Below are 15,642 nucleotides of genomic sequence, written 5' to 3'. Positions count from 1 at the left end.
CTCTATTCTCACACAACAGAGGGATGCTATTCATGTCAGAGGAAAAAGCAGCACGTTTAAGTAATTGATAGATAAATCTTTCTCCAACCAATCACACACACACATTCACTGCGGCAGTGTTTTATTTTACAGGTGGAAGAATGAACTAATTATTTTTAAGAGATTTGGGTTGAAATCTCAGAATACAGTGATGGGAGCAATGGGGAGATAAATACTGTCAGTTTTGGTCCTGGCATTCAGAAACCCAAAGTTCTGCACAGACCCTCCCGTACTCCTGTTAACACAGAGAGCACACCAAACATCTAGAAACAAGATCATCGGGCTTTTCAACCTTACCATTAGGTTTTCAGCCCACAAATGGGCTACATAAGAACTTGCACCAGCCCCTCAGGAGCTGAGCAGCTTTGTTGTTAGTACAACTAGGCGTAGCTAGTGATAATTGATGAGTAGTTAAAAACCAAGCCCCATTTTTAAAAAGTGGTTAGAAAATGAAATGCAAATATATACAAAATATCCAATGGTTTCTATGAATATAAACGTCTGTCTACCTCGTGACTGCTATTTTCCAGCCAGATTTCCAACCAGCGCAGTCTTTGCACTTCTGTATCTACAATTGTACCATTTATAAGCCAGGAGCCCACCTTGCCCATACGCTTGTTCCTACAGTGACTCATGTTCCACCCGGTTTATTCCTGGGAAGGCTTGTGTTAAAACAGAGGAAAGAGCAGAACCTTTGGGGAAGGAACACCACATTTTGGAAAGCACCAGACACACTCACTATTCCCTGTCAAAAAATGAAAGCACTGATTTACACCCTGTGTAGGAGGAAGGCTTTTACAATTGGTATAGCATTAAAAGTAAAAAAATTAATTTGATACCTGGGTCAAACAAAAGTCTTGCTGAATAACAGTTTACTCAATACCTAAAAAATAGTCTTCCTAGAGGAATACACTCAGGGAGGAAAAACTCATAAGTTATCCAGCTAAGGCATGGCAGATTAACTTTACTTTCATTCTATTGAAGCCCCTCCAATCAAGTTTCCCTAAAAAGCTTACCACCACTGCTTGCTGGTAGCATTTGCTGAATTCAGGAAGAAACTAAATACCTATCACTTTATCTAAGTGGTAGCTCCCAAGGAACACACCGCAAGCAGAACTCTGTACCTAGCCTGACTGTTACACGTCCCTAGGTTCTGCAGGGGAATTTCTGCCCTGCCTCCACAATTAAAAAGCAGCATGTGGCAGCCGCCCCAGAGCTCACACTGCTGCAGCTCACCACCCTGCACATCAGCTCTGCAACTCGGGCTGTGCAAGGGATGTGTATTCAAGCTCTGTAGACATTGTCTGTGTGATTTCAGCTCTAGCACATGCCATTTAACAGCTACAAAATGTCTGTATTGGCAGAGACCTGCAGGCACAACTCCACCCAAATTATAAAGATATTCAGAAATCAATCATCTCCAGCACTGTCTGTAAGCATTAAGGTTAGTATTTAGTTACTCTCTTAAGTTAAGGGGAAAAAACAAAGACAAGGAACTTCCCAGGTAATAGTTGGTGTGACAAGTTGCAACTCAGGGCTCCGAAAGGGCACTGTTCTCAGGACTAGTTCTGACTCTACCTCATCATTTCTATGCACCAAAACAAGGCAAAAACCCAATTGTGACACTTCCCATTAAAGACAAGCAAGGTACCTTCCAGCCAGAGCACGTGTTCCTAAACAACTGACCCAAGCAACTGCCTAGTAAGGCATCACCTGTCCCGATTCCCACCCTTCTCAGTTTTTCCATGTCACCTGCTGTACCAGGCAGCTCACAGGAGGCAAACCCAAAGCTCTGCTGCTGCCAAAAGACAAAGCTGCTCTCGAGGCCTCATGTGGGTAGGGTATTCCACAGGGCAGGTACGGCAAACCCAAATCAAAGACCTAAATGGGACATTTAAAGGTTCCCAAGGCAGAAAGGACCCTGGCCATTCTCATTTTCTTGTGGTATTAAAGTCCGTTGCCTTGATCCATCTGCTAAGGGAGTCCTGTTTCCTACTTCTCCCTTGAGGGCTGGCAGATGGAGCCTTTGAGCGAAGGCAGAGCTCTGTCATGAGACTGTCACCACGAAAAGAAGGAAATCTTGTGTCACAAAAAGCTCCCGAAAAAGGATGAAGTATTTTTCATATGAAAGCATCATAGCAGCCTCCAAACTTGAATGCACTCAATAGGAAAGAACATCTCATTTTTGCAGGTCTTTCTCTTAGAATCTTGTTTCATTCATTCACTGTACTGAAGTTGCCCCCTCTACTGCTGGAAGAGCAGCTTCCAGACTCACTGGTGAAAGGATACAGGAGCAAATCAGTATTACGGTAGGATACTTATATCCTCTATACAATAACAAAGCTATGCAGGACACTCAAAAAGAGCTCCCAGTTTTCAGAACAAACCATCTTTGAAGCTGCCGTGTAAGCACCAAAGAGCCAACCGAGCAGGCAAGAACATTGCACCAAAACAAATCCAGCAGCAATGCAAGTGTTCTGGCTCTGAGCCCTGCAGTCGCACTACACTGTCTGGTGTTACAAGGGGTATTTGCAAAAGTCGGAGTCTCAGCAGAGAAGCTTTGCACAACTGTTGTGCACTGCCGTTAGCATGAGAAAAACTTGTGCATTTCTCAGTTACCTACAACCTCACAACAGTGCCAACAGTGCTGTTCCCTGATATACACCATATCTTCTCATATTTTCACTCCAGATTCTTTTAGTACCCTGAAAAAGATACAGCACAAGTTGCTTCACTGCCATTCAGCTGCAGATTTGTTCCTTCAGTACAAATGAGATGGGGAAATAGTTTCATTTCTCTGAAGTATAAAGTTAAATAGAGTGAATTGAGAAGTTTCTTTAAAAATAATGGAGTGAGATCACCCATACAGTGATTTTAAATGGCTCAACTAAGAGCAGCGCTTGCATTTAGCAAGTACATCCCGAGGAACAGGCGGCTTTCTCAGTTTCAGCCACTTGGGTGCATTACAAGGGGAACTGCTCGTCCGTATGGGGAACATATTTTCTATAAAATTACTACTAATAGCTTTTTAACTCCACTCTTAAGCAACCTAGAATGTGAATCAAAGATCACAAAAGGACCAGACATTTTCAAGAGAATTTGGGTGTTAATAAATTATTTTGTCACAAATCTCAGCTGAATGAACCATCTGGGCAGTGAAACATTTTATTCCTAAGTATATTGGCCACTAAACCTGGGCTGGCAGCGCACAGGGTGTAAAGAACAACTGTGAAATACTAAAACCCAGTGAAGTCACAACAGAAGAAAAAATGACCAGCGTTCCCTGACTTCTTTTCAAAATTGTTAAGAATTTCTGCTCTTTTTGAGACTAACACTCAGCTTTGTGAAAGCTCTGGCAACAAAGCAGGTCAGCATTTCTGCAGTGTAGTCACCTCAGCCTACAATTTTTACAGCTGGACCTGTTTATCACAGCCCAACTTCCCCTAGAAAAGGAAAAACTGATACTTTAAACAAAGCCATTCAAAACTCTGCATCTCACTACAAATAGATCACAGAAAACAAGATTTGTGTTCTCAGTGTTGTCATTCACCTGGGCACTGCTGGTTTTCCAAGCAAATCACAGTTTAGTGTTTTTTCCCCCTATTAAACACACACAAACTAATACTAAGATTGTTTATTTTCTCATCATCCAGGCTGTTGGAAAGTCATTTCCAACCATTTCACCATTAAGCCATTTTCTCACTGTTCATACAAGCATATATTGCACAATGAAATTCTGGATGCCTCTGTATTAATAACACCTCAAAATTTATCATACATCTGGTCCAGATCTGGAAAATACTTGGACAACTTTAGGCATATAAACTGTCACAAACCCACAGAAGCAGGAGATGAGCTGTTAAAGAATAACCAAAACACAGAATGCATCACCCAGGAACAGAATCACAACTCACAGAACTGCCGATTCAATGGGTAAACCCAACATTTTGTCACTCAAGTGGCTGCATTTTAGCAAAAAAAAAAAAAAAATAACAATAAAAGAATTTTGTTCTGGAAGGATGAGAAAAAATGCTAAACATGTTTTTATGGGAGAAACAGAGATACAGAGCTAGCCTGCAAACTGAAAATCTCTCATGCCCTGATCTATAAATAAAGCTAGTTGGGATTTTCTTTTGTACTAAATTTAAAGGAAAGTCTTTTCCATGGAGAGTTTTCTTTAAAACAAACTATGCCCCAGAAGGACTTTAACGAGGGTGTTTCCAACAAGCAGCATGAATGAATTAAACACTAAAAGCAGTAAGAAAGCAGCTGTATTTTTCCTCAATAGAAATAGATGAGTGCATGGTTCAAACATTGCTGTGTTTTCAGAGAGAAAAGGACGATTTCTGACAGTTCTCACCCAGATTACAACAACAGTTTTCCTTCACCCTGTACACCAGGACCTTGGCTCAGGTGCCATTTGCCCTCCAGCATCACGAGAAGCTTCAAGGTTAGCTCCAGTGACCACCAAGCAGAAACTCCCAATTCTGTTGCCCACACAGTACCAAATTACTCAGCCCTCTTCTGCACGTCACCCACAGACTATGCAGGGGAAGGGGTGGAAAGATGCTTGGCTCTCCTTGGTAGACCCAGGTCAGGTCTATCATCACCATAGAGCACTCAGAACCTAACTGCTTCTCTTTATTCAACCTCTTCCCTTTGGAGAGATACCCCAAGGTCTTCCATAATTACTCAGTCTGGAAATCACCAAGGTCTCTCTCTCCTCCTCACAAAGATCTCACAACATCCTACTAGGAACCACAAGTTTCAAAACAACCAATTCAGAGGGACACCAAAAAAGTCTCCAGCAATTCAACTGAACATACAGAGAACACTATGGCTGGAGCAAGCTCAGGAGATGCAGTGGCACTGTAGCAGAGCCTACTGTCCTTGTCAAGAACAGCAGTGTTTGCTTGTTAGCCTAGCAACAGCCACTAATTATTTTAATTTCAAATAGATACTATCACTTTAACTTCCTGACCAAAGCTGTTACTCAGAACTGCTGAACATGCCCCATGTCCCACCCCAGAAACACCAGCATTTCAATCACAGCAGAGGACAGAGGCCCTTGCAGTAATTCAGGCTTCCCATATCACTTTTATCAAAGTTCCACTTGCTTTCACTTTTCCTTTAATTTGCTTTCAGCCATCAAGCTTCCCATCCTTTAAGTTTTTTAGAAAGGAAATTAGTTTTCTCTTACTTACAAGGTCTGCATCTGCTGCTTTCTTCTTCCTCTGCGGTGATTTCTCTTGCCACGTAGGAATTGGGCATCCATACTGATAACATCAGCACCCATCAAATCTGTAAGAGAAGTTGCACTATTAAGTTGAAGCAAACAGCTTATTTTCTCATAGCAGTGTAGCCTCCCCCCAACTCCCACTGCAGCCTAATCTCTGGGGTAGCAGGGTAGGGACTTGGAAACTCAGAAGGGAACAGAATTTTCTTTTTACAGAGTAAGAAAGCTACAAACATTGCAAAGGTTCCTGCAGGTTATCCAGTCCTTTGCTGATGTGCATCACCCACAAGCATTTTTTTCAGCATAGACTCTGCTTACACATACACAAAACAAGAATATAAACCAGCTCATATTTTGCTGTTGCAGCTCTGGTTCTCTTCCCTCTAGCTGGGAGCTGGCCTTCAGTTCACCACCTCAAAAGAGCTGAAGAACATACCTCAAAGAAGCTGTGGAGCCTCCTGGCTCCTAAGTCGGTACAGAGAGGAATCCACACACAGCAACACTCTCCCTGACAGAGAAATGACCCTTCTGGGAAGTACCTCAGAGATGCTTATATAGAGTTAATGGCTTGATGAAGGTAATCTAATCAAGGTGTGTGTGGCCAGCTGGATTCAATTCAGTTCATCAGGTCTTGGGCTGGGTCTTGCTGGGGTCCGTGGCACCAGGGCAGTCAGCTGGCGATGGAGAGCAGGGAGTGCTGGTACAACCCCACTGCTCCCCTCCGCTTGCTGGTGACCTGTGCTCCAAGGGCAGCAATGACCACAGGTGGCTGTTACACCTGCAATGGCATCTCTGCACATGGAGTGAGTTTCTTCATGGATGTGTCAGTGGTGGAGAAGGAGGAGATAAAAATCGCTGCCGTGGATGTGTTCTCCAAGTGTACTGACTGACTGGATAGATTCCTACTGCCTGTTCTAAGAAAAGGAGATTTATTCTCTTATGAAGAGAGATAAAACACACATGTTGAAACAGCTCACCAAGTCTAAAGCCAATGAATGAATTTTAGGTGGGCTGTCAGTAATTCCCAGTGACATGTGAAGCTCATCTGTGTGTCATTCAAGTAACACCCCCTCAGCCCCCTCCCCACTTTCACGTGCTTATAGTTACTTGGAAAAGGCAACTGGCAGCACTGGCGAGTATGGGACAGATTTTTGTCTCACAGATGAGTTAACTGTTAGGCATCCCAAAGGGATGATAATACCCATGATATTTACAACACGTAGATTCTCTTATTTGTAGTAACTATGCTTCGTAAGTACAAAGACTGAACTTCCTCGTACATACTGTGGAAATACGTAGAACATAACTCAGTGTCATTTGATCTGCTGATATTTCTAATTCCAGAAGAGAGCAGGAACACTGAAAAAACCCCTAAGTCTTTCCCAGCAAGTTCTGATGTATAGGATGTGACATAATGGTGCAAAAACTTTTGGCAACACCAGGGATTTTAAATTGCTCTGCTCTGTTTTGCTGTGGTGGGAGCTTTAATGCAGCGCACTTTGCCTAGAACTGATGCGGAAGAACAGATAATCTCCTCGAGCGGGTTACAGGGAACAACAAAACAATTTTCTGGACAAAAACATTTTGAGTTGAGTACGCTGTTTATAGGTTACAGCAAACAGAAGTGTTGGATGAAATGGGTGCTTTCTGGCTACTAGGGAACCTTTCGAGGGCCCCCACGCAGGAGGGAGGTGGCAGCGAGGAGGTGGCAGGTACGTGCTGCAGAGAGGTGAAAGGGGCCAGAACTTTATTTCCCTTTTTACAGAACAATTTGCCGGGCTCCATGTATTTCCCCGGGCCCTGTCAGAGCAGGGCAGGTAACAGCATACCGCAGCCCAAGCACGGCAGCCCGCCCGCCTGCGGCTCCCCGGGGTGACCGGGCTCAGGTCCCCGCGCTCCCCTGCGCAGCCAGGGTTTCTGCTGGGTGAGCTCCTGCGACAGCGAGCGATGGGCTGCGAGAAGGCTGGGCACTAGGAAGGCGCCAACGTGAAGCCGATGCCCTCCTGTAGCCCCCCCCTTAAATAAAGCAGGGCCATCGGGGTGCCCTTCAGGCTGGGGCAGAAGGTGTTTCCCCATCAGAACAAATGACTTTGATGGCCACAGCGCCAGCAACATAATGGTGTTCGCTTTATTCCCCATGCGTGGGCACAAAGAGGGGACACTCGTGTGATTGTTTGAATTTAAAGCATCTCCCCTGTGCACCATCACCCCCACCCAGACCCAGCAAACCAGCCTCTGCAGAAGTCTTTCCAAAGCCCCTCGCCCCACGTCTCAGCGCTTGGGGTTTACCAGCTTACTCAGAAGTGTCCGTTTTAACGCAGTGGCTGTTGCCTGCGGTGGCAGAAGTGCCCAGCAAAAGCCGTGTCAAAAGTCTGAGCAGTGAGGGCACCCTGGGCACGCTGATGCTAACACTGCCTCCTTGAACATTCCTTCTTTTTCTCTTCCCCCTCTCTTTTTCTAATGAAATCTTTCCATGTTATTAATGGCTAGGGTGGATCTACAGAGTGTGTTCCTTCCAGGATTTTCTTGTTTGCTGTAGTCTTCAGATTTTCCAGTTCATTTCCTATTTTCCTGCTCTAAAACCCCTGCCAAAAAAAAATCCCTGGAGCACACTTTGGTACTTGAACAGAAAAAAAACATTTGAGAATAGACATTTGATCCAGACTCTTGTAAATCAGTAGCAATGTTCCCTTCAGATATGAGTAATTTTCATCAGTGGCTGACAGTTCCTCAAGGTGAGTTTTTATCTAATTAAGAATGCAGATGCATTTCAATCATTAAAATTGGGAACACTGTGTCATATAATTGTTCTGAAATTAGTAGTTCAAGAGTATTCAGCCAAAATATAAAGACTGGACCTACAATTGGCTATTTAACCAGGTTCCTTTAGGAATTAATTTATTAGGAATGAAATCAATGAAATGGATTTATGCTTAGATAGTCTAAATGACACGAGCTCTCATAGTCAAAGAAGAAACAGGTACCCGAGAAAAAGTTCCTCACTCATGGGCTGGAATATTAGAAACAAAAGTGGCTATGTAATCCCCCATGGAAAGAATTATTTTGGTTTCATGTAATCCCTCACCAGAAAAACTGGAAACATTACAAACTCCACTGATATTAGAGCTCAAGTGCGTGATGGTGCCAACTGGAACAGGTTGGGAGTTGGGGAATTCCTTAGGACGTTCGAGGAGAAAAAAATTCTGAAGTAATTTCATGGATTATTGTTGGGTTTAATCCCTTCTGTGGCTTCTGAAAGAAAATCCTCACACATTTAGTTGCTCATGACATGGACGCTTCCCTGTAAACACAAACTGAAAATAAAAGCAGTTGGATATTAGTCAAACTGGTGGAACTACTATTAAATGACTCAGCCTGATGTGGGAGACTGGTTATTTCAGTGTACACCACTGGTAATTTGGGGCTGAGCTAATTCTATTTATGGGCGTGATCCACTGTTCTTCGCTCGAGGATAAACCAGCAGGGGATTCTAAGGGACCTTTTGCTCGGAACACCCCCCACCCTTCATTTGCTCCACAGGGACAGACTCGCTCACCCACAGGAACCCCCGGGGTGCCCACAGAGCTCCATGCGGGTTGAAAAGGCGCAGCTCTGCTGCAGCAGCTCACAGCATCCCCTCCCTAGAGACTGTGCAAGATCCAAGCCAAAACAGCCAGCCCCAACAACGTCTGGTCAGGTACCCCAAACTGCGCTTCACTGAGAGCTCTCGCTGCTCGTCAGCTGCAAATCTAATTAACTGCATGTAGTGAGGATGTTAGACACATAAACACTAGAACTGGTGGCTTTGAGAAGGTAAAGAGTCCAAGTCTTTATAATGTTTAATTTATTTAAATATATTTTCTTTACAGGTCTCATTGTGCCTTCCCCCCCCACCTCTGATGGTGACACCACCCCTGAGTATTTGATGGGGTACAGTGGAGCACAGTTAGCATCTGTTCCACATCAGGTAAATCTGCCTGAAGCAGGACACAGCACAGCCCTACAGCATCACCACCTCACACAGGAACTACTGTGACTTAATCTATTTTTGCATTTAAATATCCTGGGTAACGTTTTTGTTTGTTCATTTCTTCCAGCCTTCAGATACAACCGTCTAATAACAAAAATAATCTCTCTCTGAAAATGCATGGTCTACATTAGATTAAGGTTTTCCACAGTATTTAAGCATCACAGAAATGGAACTGAGGCTCAGGAAGGCAAAGACCCAGATTCAGTTTCATTGATATGTGTAAAGACGACGACTAAATTAGGAACTTAGTCCCAAAAGATTTTCTCTTCAGTAAATGGGGAGTGATAAAAGCCCAGCAGCTTGTAAGCAGGTAAAGTCTCTCTCTCTCCCCACTGTTTATCTTAACCAGAGTTTAAAGTTATTTTCTTTAGTTGTAAAAGGTTAGATGGGATGAATCCAGATCTTGGTGACTTGCCATAGACAGTCTGTGACAGATCGGGAAAGAAAACCTCCAAGAGGGCAAGCTGGAGGTGATCCAGTTACTCTGGGTAAGCGGGGATCCGTTCTTCCCCCCACAAAGGAATAACGATCTCACATCAGTAAAAAAAGAAAAACCCAAACCAAAAAAACCCAGTTGTGAAGTAAATCCACTGAATACAGTGGGTTTAAAACAGCGTAGCTGAAATCAGCATCTGGACTATTGTCTTGGATACCTTAAAAGTCCACGATTTCTTCCTCTAGAGGCATGTGCTTCCAGGAAATATATATTACTTTGGCTGAAAGACAGTACTTCAGAGAATGTCATCAGACCACCAGCACCGTTTAATAGTTCTGCTGTGTTGTTCTGAGAAACACTGTTTTCTGTAGGAATTCGGGAATGACCCATAGAAACAACTTTGGCAGCGCATTTATTTCCCTTTGGATTTGTCGGGGTAGCAAAGGATCTGAAGAGCTGAGTCTTTCCAAATCTTCTCAGCTCATCTGCATTACCAGGACTAAGTGGCTCACCAGCGGTTCCTTGGTTCGTCCCAGGCTCTGACATTAGCAGGGTTGTGTTTGATCCAAGATACCTTGAGAACTGCAGGGAGAGTAATGTTTTCTAACACCATCACATTCCCCTCTCTACTCTTGGTGAGAGAGATCCACAGCAAAACCAAGCAGCTTTATTTTCTTTATGTGAACCACGCAGAAGCACAATTTAAGAAGAAAAAATGTTTTTTATTCAAAACCATTGGAAAATCAACAGGCAAAGGCAAAAGAGAATGATGCTCAAAGTCAGTGAAGATACTGAATTCTCCCAGTTCCCTTTTAGGGAAGCCCAGTGCTGTGGCTCAGATTTGACACCCATTAGAGGTACATCTGGAGCTTGCAGTGAGAAAGAAGAGTTTCCACCACTTTTTTCCACCAAGTAGAAAAATCTCACACATGACTGACAGCTGTCACATCACAGCACATTTCATTACTTCCAGACTGTCAGTTGTGGCCACAATTTTTCCAACATCAGATTTTTCTGGGTTTTTTGTCTGTTCTTCCTTTTCCCTGTATATAAATATCAGACTGTGGACACAGAACAAATCACCTTGGTGGGAATGGTCAGTATAGACATGGGTAATATACACACTTATTGTCCCACATGCTTTTGCATTTAAAATATTTGGCCTGAGAATGTGGGAGGTAAAGAACTTATATTTTGAGGTCTTTACAAAACATAGCTTACATCCCCTGATTTATGCTCCTTGGGACTTGTTCTACGTAAAACATTTCACTAGCTACACTTTAGATAAAAGAAACATCTGAAGCATTGGTTGTTTTGGAGTTTCTCATTCTTTTCTCCCATATATCTTCATAAAATTTAAGTGCCAGGCACCATATTTTAAGTTCAGAACCTTTCCTCTTGTTCCTGAGTTCTCTTTAGCAACATTTATAACACCACTTTAATATTCTCCCCTGCTGCTGGGCTCTCAGGACCAGCACAGTCACAGCTTCTACCAGCTATTGCTGCAGTCCTCGATACACCACCCTTAGAGACACCAGGATCAATTTAGGCACCTAATGCTGGGATGTCTGCGAGTGAATTGGTTTTGAATTAATTGAGTAAAACAAGGCAGTGAAAAACCCGTGTAACATGTTGGTCTGGAAACTGCTGCAGCCCTGGGGATGGGACGACAATGCATATTTTACGCTGTGAATTTTTTATTAAGGGCTGTTTTTTTTATTTTTTATTATTGAATATGAATATTTTACACGTCCGAGTTCAGAACAATGCTTTTTTTGGCTGCCTTTGCACTTTTCATGGTTGTGTACCCTTGCATTGCATAACTGAGAGAGATCCATTTACACGCAGGGGGAAAGGGGACTAATGAATCTCAGCAACGCTAACTTTACTGTGTGCGAAAAAAAGCACTCTGAAGTTTTCCAAATAAAAAAAAGTGTGTGTATATATATATATAAAAAATACTTGCATGGAATGGCTTAATAAAATCAGTGTGTGTACGTGTGGGTGCACGTGTTCGTGTGGTATGTGTGTAATGACCACACAGCCCCTCTCAGCCAGAGCTACATCTTACTCCACGCGGAGACATCTCCACTGGGAAAAGCTCTAGAACGTTCTTACCTCCTTCGCATACAAATCCCTCGCGTTCAGGTACTCACCTGGATGTTTCCAAAGCTGGAGAAATGGAGGTGAGCCTGCCAGCTGCTCGGTAAATGAGCTGCTGGAGCTGCCCGTGCCCCCTCTGTGCCCCCTGAAGAGATGCGCTGGGCGCTCTCCCTCCAGGGGCTTTCAGAACAGCCATCCATCACCTTCCTCCTCTCGACCTGCGATCAAGGCAGGGGCGAGGGCACCTTTGACAGCAGCGTGCTCACACAGAACAGCTGGAGGCAGGGGATGGGAGATTTGAATAATAAAGACAATAATAATTTGTCTAGTGTATATTTGAGCCCAGCCTTTTTATAGTGCGTGTGATAACAGCGAGGAGAGGGAGGAAGCGAGAGCTCTTGTACCGTTCTGGAGAGCTCGCAACTGAAAATGGGCAGGGTGACAAGAACCACGTTGTTTTGGGTAATCAGCGTGCATTGTCCCAGGCTGACATTACTGCACACCAACAAAACCTTTAAATTCACAGGGAATGGGGAAAGTGCAAAATGATGATGGATTGTTTGACATTTAAAAGAAAATAAAGAGCTGCTGGATTGAAACTTAAATGAGACTTGGGAAGGGGGGGGCGGGAAAAAATTACCAGGAGCAGGTTGAGATTTGTGTGTAATTCCAGTGCAGACTTCACAAATGATTCTGTGTTTCTGATCTTGTGGCCCCAAAGTCCCAGATCTTTGCACTGATACACGCTCTGAAAGCAAGAGACAGCACTTACGCCCAGTAGTTTGCAGGACACGTAAAGGATGGAGCAAAATAAGGGTGTTCACAAGTGGGAACTGATGCCTGATGTGCCCAAGATTAAACTTTTCATTCTACAACGAATCACTGGTAAGTCTAGCAATTAACTCGGGCCTCTCTAATCCCTGCAACCAGTCCCATGTTGCTTTCCTGAGACTAGAAAGATCCCAGGCATTTACAATTTAAATCCTCTATGTATCCAGAGGACAGGTATGGCAGAGGTGGAAATACATCAAAGAAAAGATTCCTGCAATTCATTTCCTACGGCACGAGGGCCAAGGGAATAAGGTCCCAAATGATTAAGACCTCAGACCTCTTCAAAGCAAAAATGAAATATAAATGAAGTAGTGAATTCCCAGTGCCCTGTGCAGTGATGGAAGCACAAGGTGACCAAGAGACTGAAGAGGCTGATATAAAGTTTGGAGTCAGGGAACACGTGCCAACTTCTGCTGTCTTCTTGTGTGTCCTTGAGCAAAGTCGTGTCTCAGAGGTGAATGGAACCAGATGGGCCAAACCAGCAGGGTGGGTGTTGCACACCTGTAATAACGGTTTGTTGAATGATTTTCAGCTGGGAGGAGCTGAACCAGGTCCCTTGATGTAAAACAAGTTTGGTATCAATTAATTCACCCTGGATTACCTCAGGCAATATCTTGCTCTGCAAGGGTGAAATCTCATTAAAAGCACACACAGGGCTCTGCTAGGTACCACTCTCCAAAGACGTTCTGTGTCTGCATCTGGTTTGCAGAGTTATCATGCTCTTTGCTCGTCTTTTCTCCTTCCTGACCGCGACCTTGTGTTCCCTCTGCTTTCCAGCACACTGTTTTTTGCATTTTTATTTGCATTAGATTATTGGAGCAGGAGTCTAAACACTTAAGTTACTGCAAATCCCTCCTCTTATGGAAGTCAGCGAGCTGTAAAATATTTAAACTGTCTACGGTTGTACCTCGTTTGTTTACACATTTCCAGCAGGCTGCTAAAAGGTAACATACTGCAAGAGAAGAAAGATCCAAGATTGCTGATTCTGGTTTCATAACAGCTCTAAAAGTGCTCTGAACACTTGCATTAACCTGATGGAGCGATATATATCTCAACTTTCTGAAGCCTTAGGGCCCAAGCGGAGCAGGAAAGCTACGTGCTTTACTCCAGACTCTGCTTTATGCTTTCACTCTGGTCCCTGGGGAAAATGAGGTTAGGTGGGTCTGTAGTCACTGCGGGAGTCACCCACAAACCTGCGTCCTCCTCAGCTGGGTCTTTCAGCCCTTTTTATTTAGCCCCTTGCCCCGCTGAGGAAGTGCTCCAGGGCTCGGTGGAGAGCTGAACACGGAGTTAGCTGTGCCTCTCCTCAGAGCACTTGTAAATGCCTTGTAGGAAAGGAACAGAGCGGTGTGATTCTTCACAGGGCAGCGAGGAGGTGACAGATGACTGATCAGTCCCAAGGCAGCAGAGGGCATCAACGAGTTTGAAGATTCATCTCTGGAGCTGGATGAAAACAGCCAGACACTGCACTGCATAATTAACCAGACAGATTTCAGCTCTTTTCCTATTTTCATGTTAGTCTTGAACAAGTTCAAGAAGTTCTTAGGTATATCTTGAGGGTTTTTTCCAAATAATTTTTGAACAATATGTAAATCACAGTGCTAATTAGTTTCACAAATAATGATGAGATTTCTGTTGCCTGACTGGATGCAGTGCATGTATTTGCAGGTGTGGACAAAGACGACCACTGTAAATGCATAATTTTCAAGTTGTTTATTTGAATGTACATTTCATTGACTGAAAATTCACACCTTTGTTATGAATTTCATAGTTCACTTTGGAAATCTAATGAGGTAGCCATGATATTTATGCTAGTTAAGCTTATTTGGTGGAATTATTTGTAAAAATTGAGCTTGGCAAGGCAGATTTGCTTAGTAATTGAAGCAAATATTTGCAGGGTTATTTTGCCACCTTCCCCAGCTCTCGGCGATGAGGTAGAGGAATAACACTTTCTCCTGCCATATCCAGCTTTTCCCAAAAGAGAATCAGTGCCAGCTAGGGACTGATGCCTCCACCTTCTCTTAGGTACCTGACATCAAAACATTTGTTCAGGAGTCCTCCAAGAATAAACCCAAACTAGATACCTTTCACCTTGTGCTCTCTGATTAATTTACTAAGTTTAATTAACATTACATTAAGTTATCTAAATGTAGTTTCACATAGTCCTGGTGCTAGAATATTAGTGAAATCCCACAGATGGACAAATGGAGGCAATGTTTTACGTGACCTGACATAGCAAATCACGTGGCATAGAGAGATTCTAGGTGTGAGCGCTCTGCTTTAACAGCCAGATCAACTTCATTTTGTGAGCAAAACCAAATCTAGAAGTTCAGTCCACTCTGAGCTCCTCCGGGCTGCTACGGGTGATCTCCAGCGCTGTGGGGAAGGGTCAGCAATACCCCCGAGCCCTCTCGTTCTCCATCAGTGAACTCTCTTTCCACTCCTTGGAAGTTTACGGCGAGTGGCAAGGAGCCAGCCCCCACGGGCATGGCATGGAGGTGGCTTGTTCTCAAGTGTTTAAAAGTCTGACAAACTGTTTGCAGTTCTAGCAGGGATCAACACATTTCTAGAATTAAAACCAACATCTTGGATAGCAAAAATGCTCTGAACAAGGACTCTTTCTTCAACGCAATGCACAAGGGACCTTTCTTTAGTAAGCTATAAAATCACCTACTATAAATCAATTATTTTTGTACTGATTTATTAACTGCTCTCCAGCTGTTCAGATTGGCACTTAAAAAAAATCCTGGATGGTCCTACTGAAATTTTTTAAAGCATTTTATCTGGAGTACTGTTGGTCCAGCCTCGCTATGGTCTTACCTGGTAACCCACATATTGCTAAACGCTCTTAAGCTGGCGAGGATGAAAGCACCAACCCACGCGAAGCGCAACGATCTTGTGGCGAGATGATTTTGACGTGAGTTGCCTCACGCTGTCCAGAGCCAATGTCAAAAATCACTGCACGGG

This window comes from Nyctibius grandis, chromosome 17 (genome assembly GCF_013368605.1).
Source record: "Nyctibius grandis isolate bNycGra1 chromosome 17, bNycGra1.pri, whole genome shotgun sequence".
NCBI lineage: Eukaryota > Metazoa > Chordata > Aves > Nyctibiiformes > Nyctibiidae > Nyctibius > Nyctibius grandis.
This window is presented reverse-complemented; position numbering follows the sequence as displayed.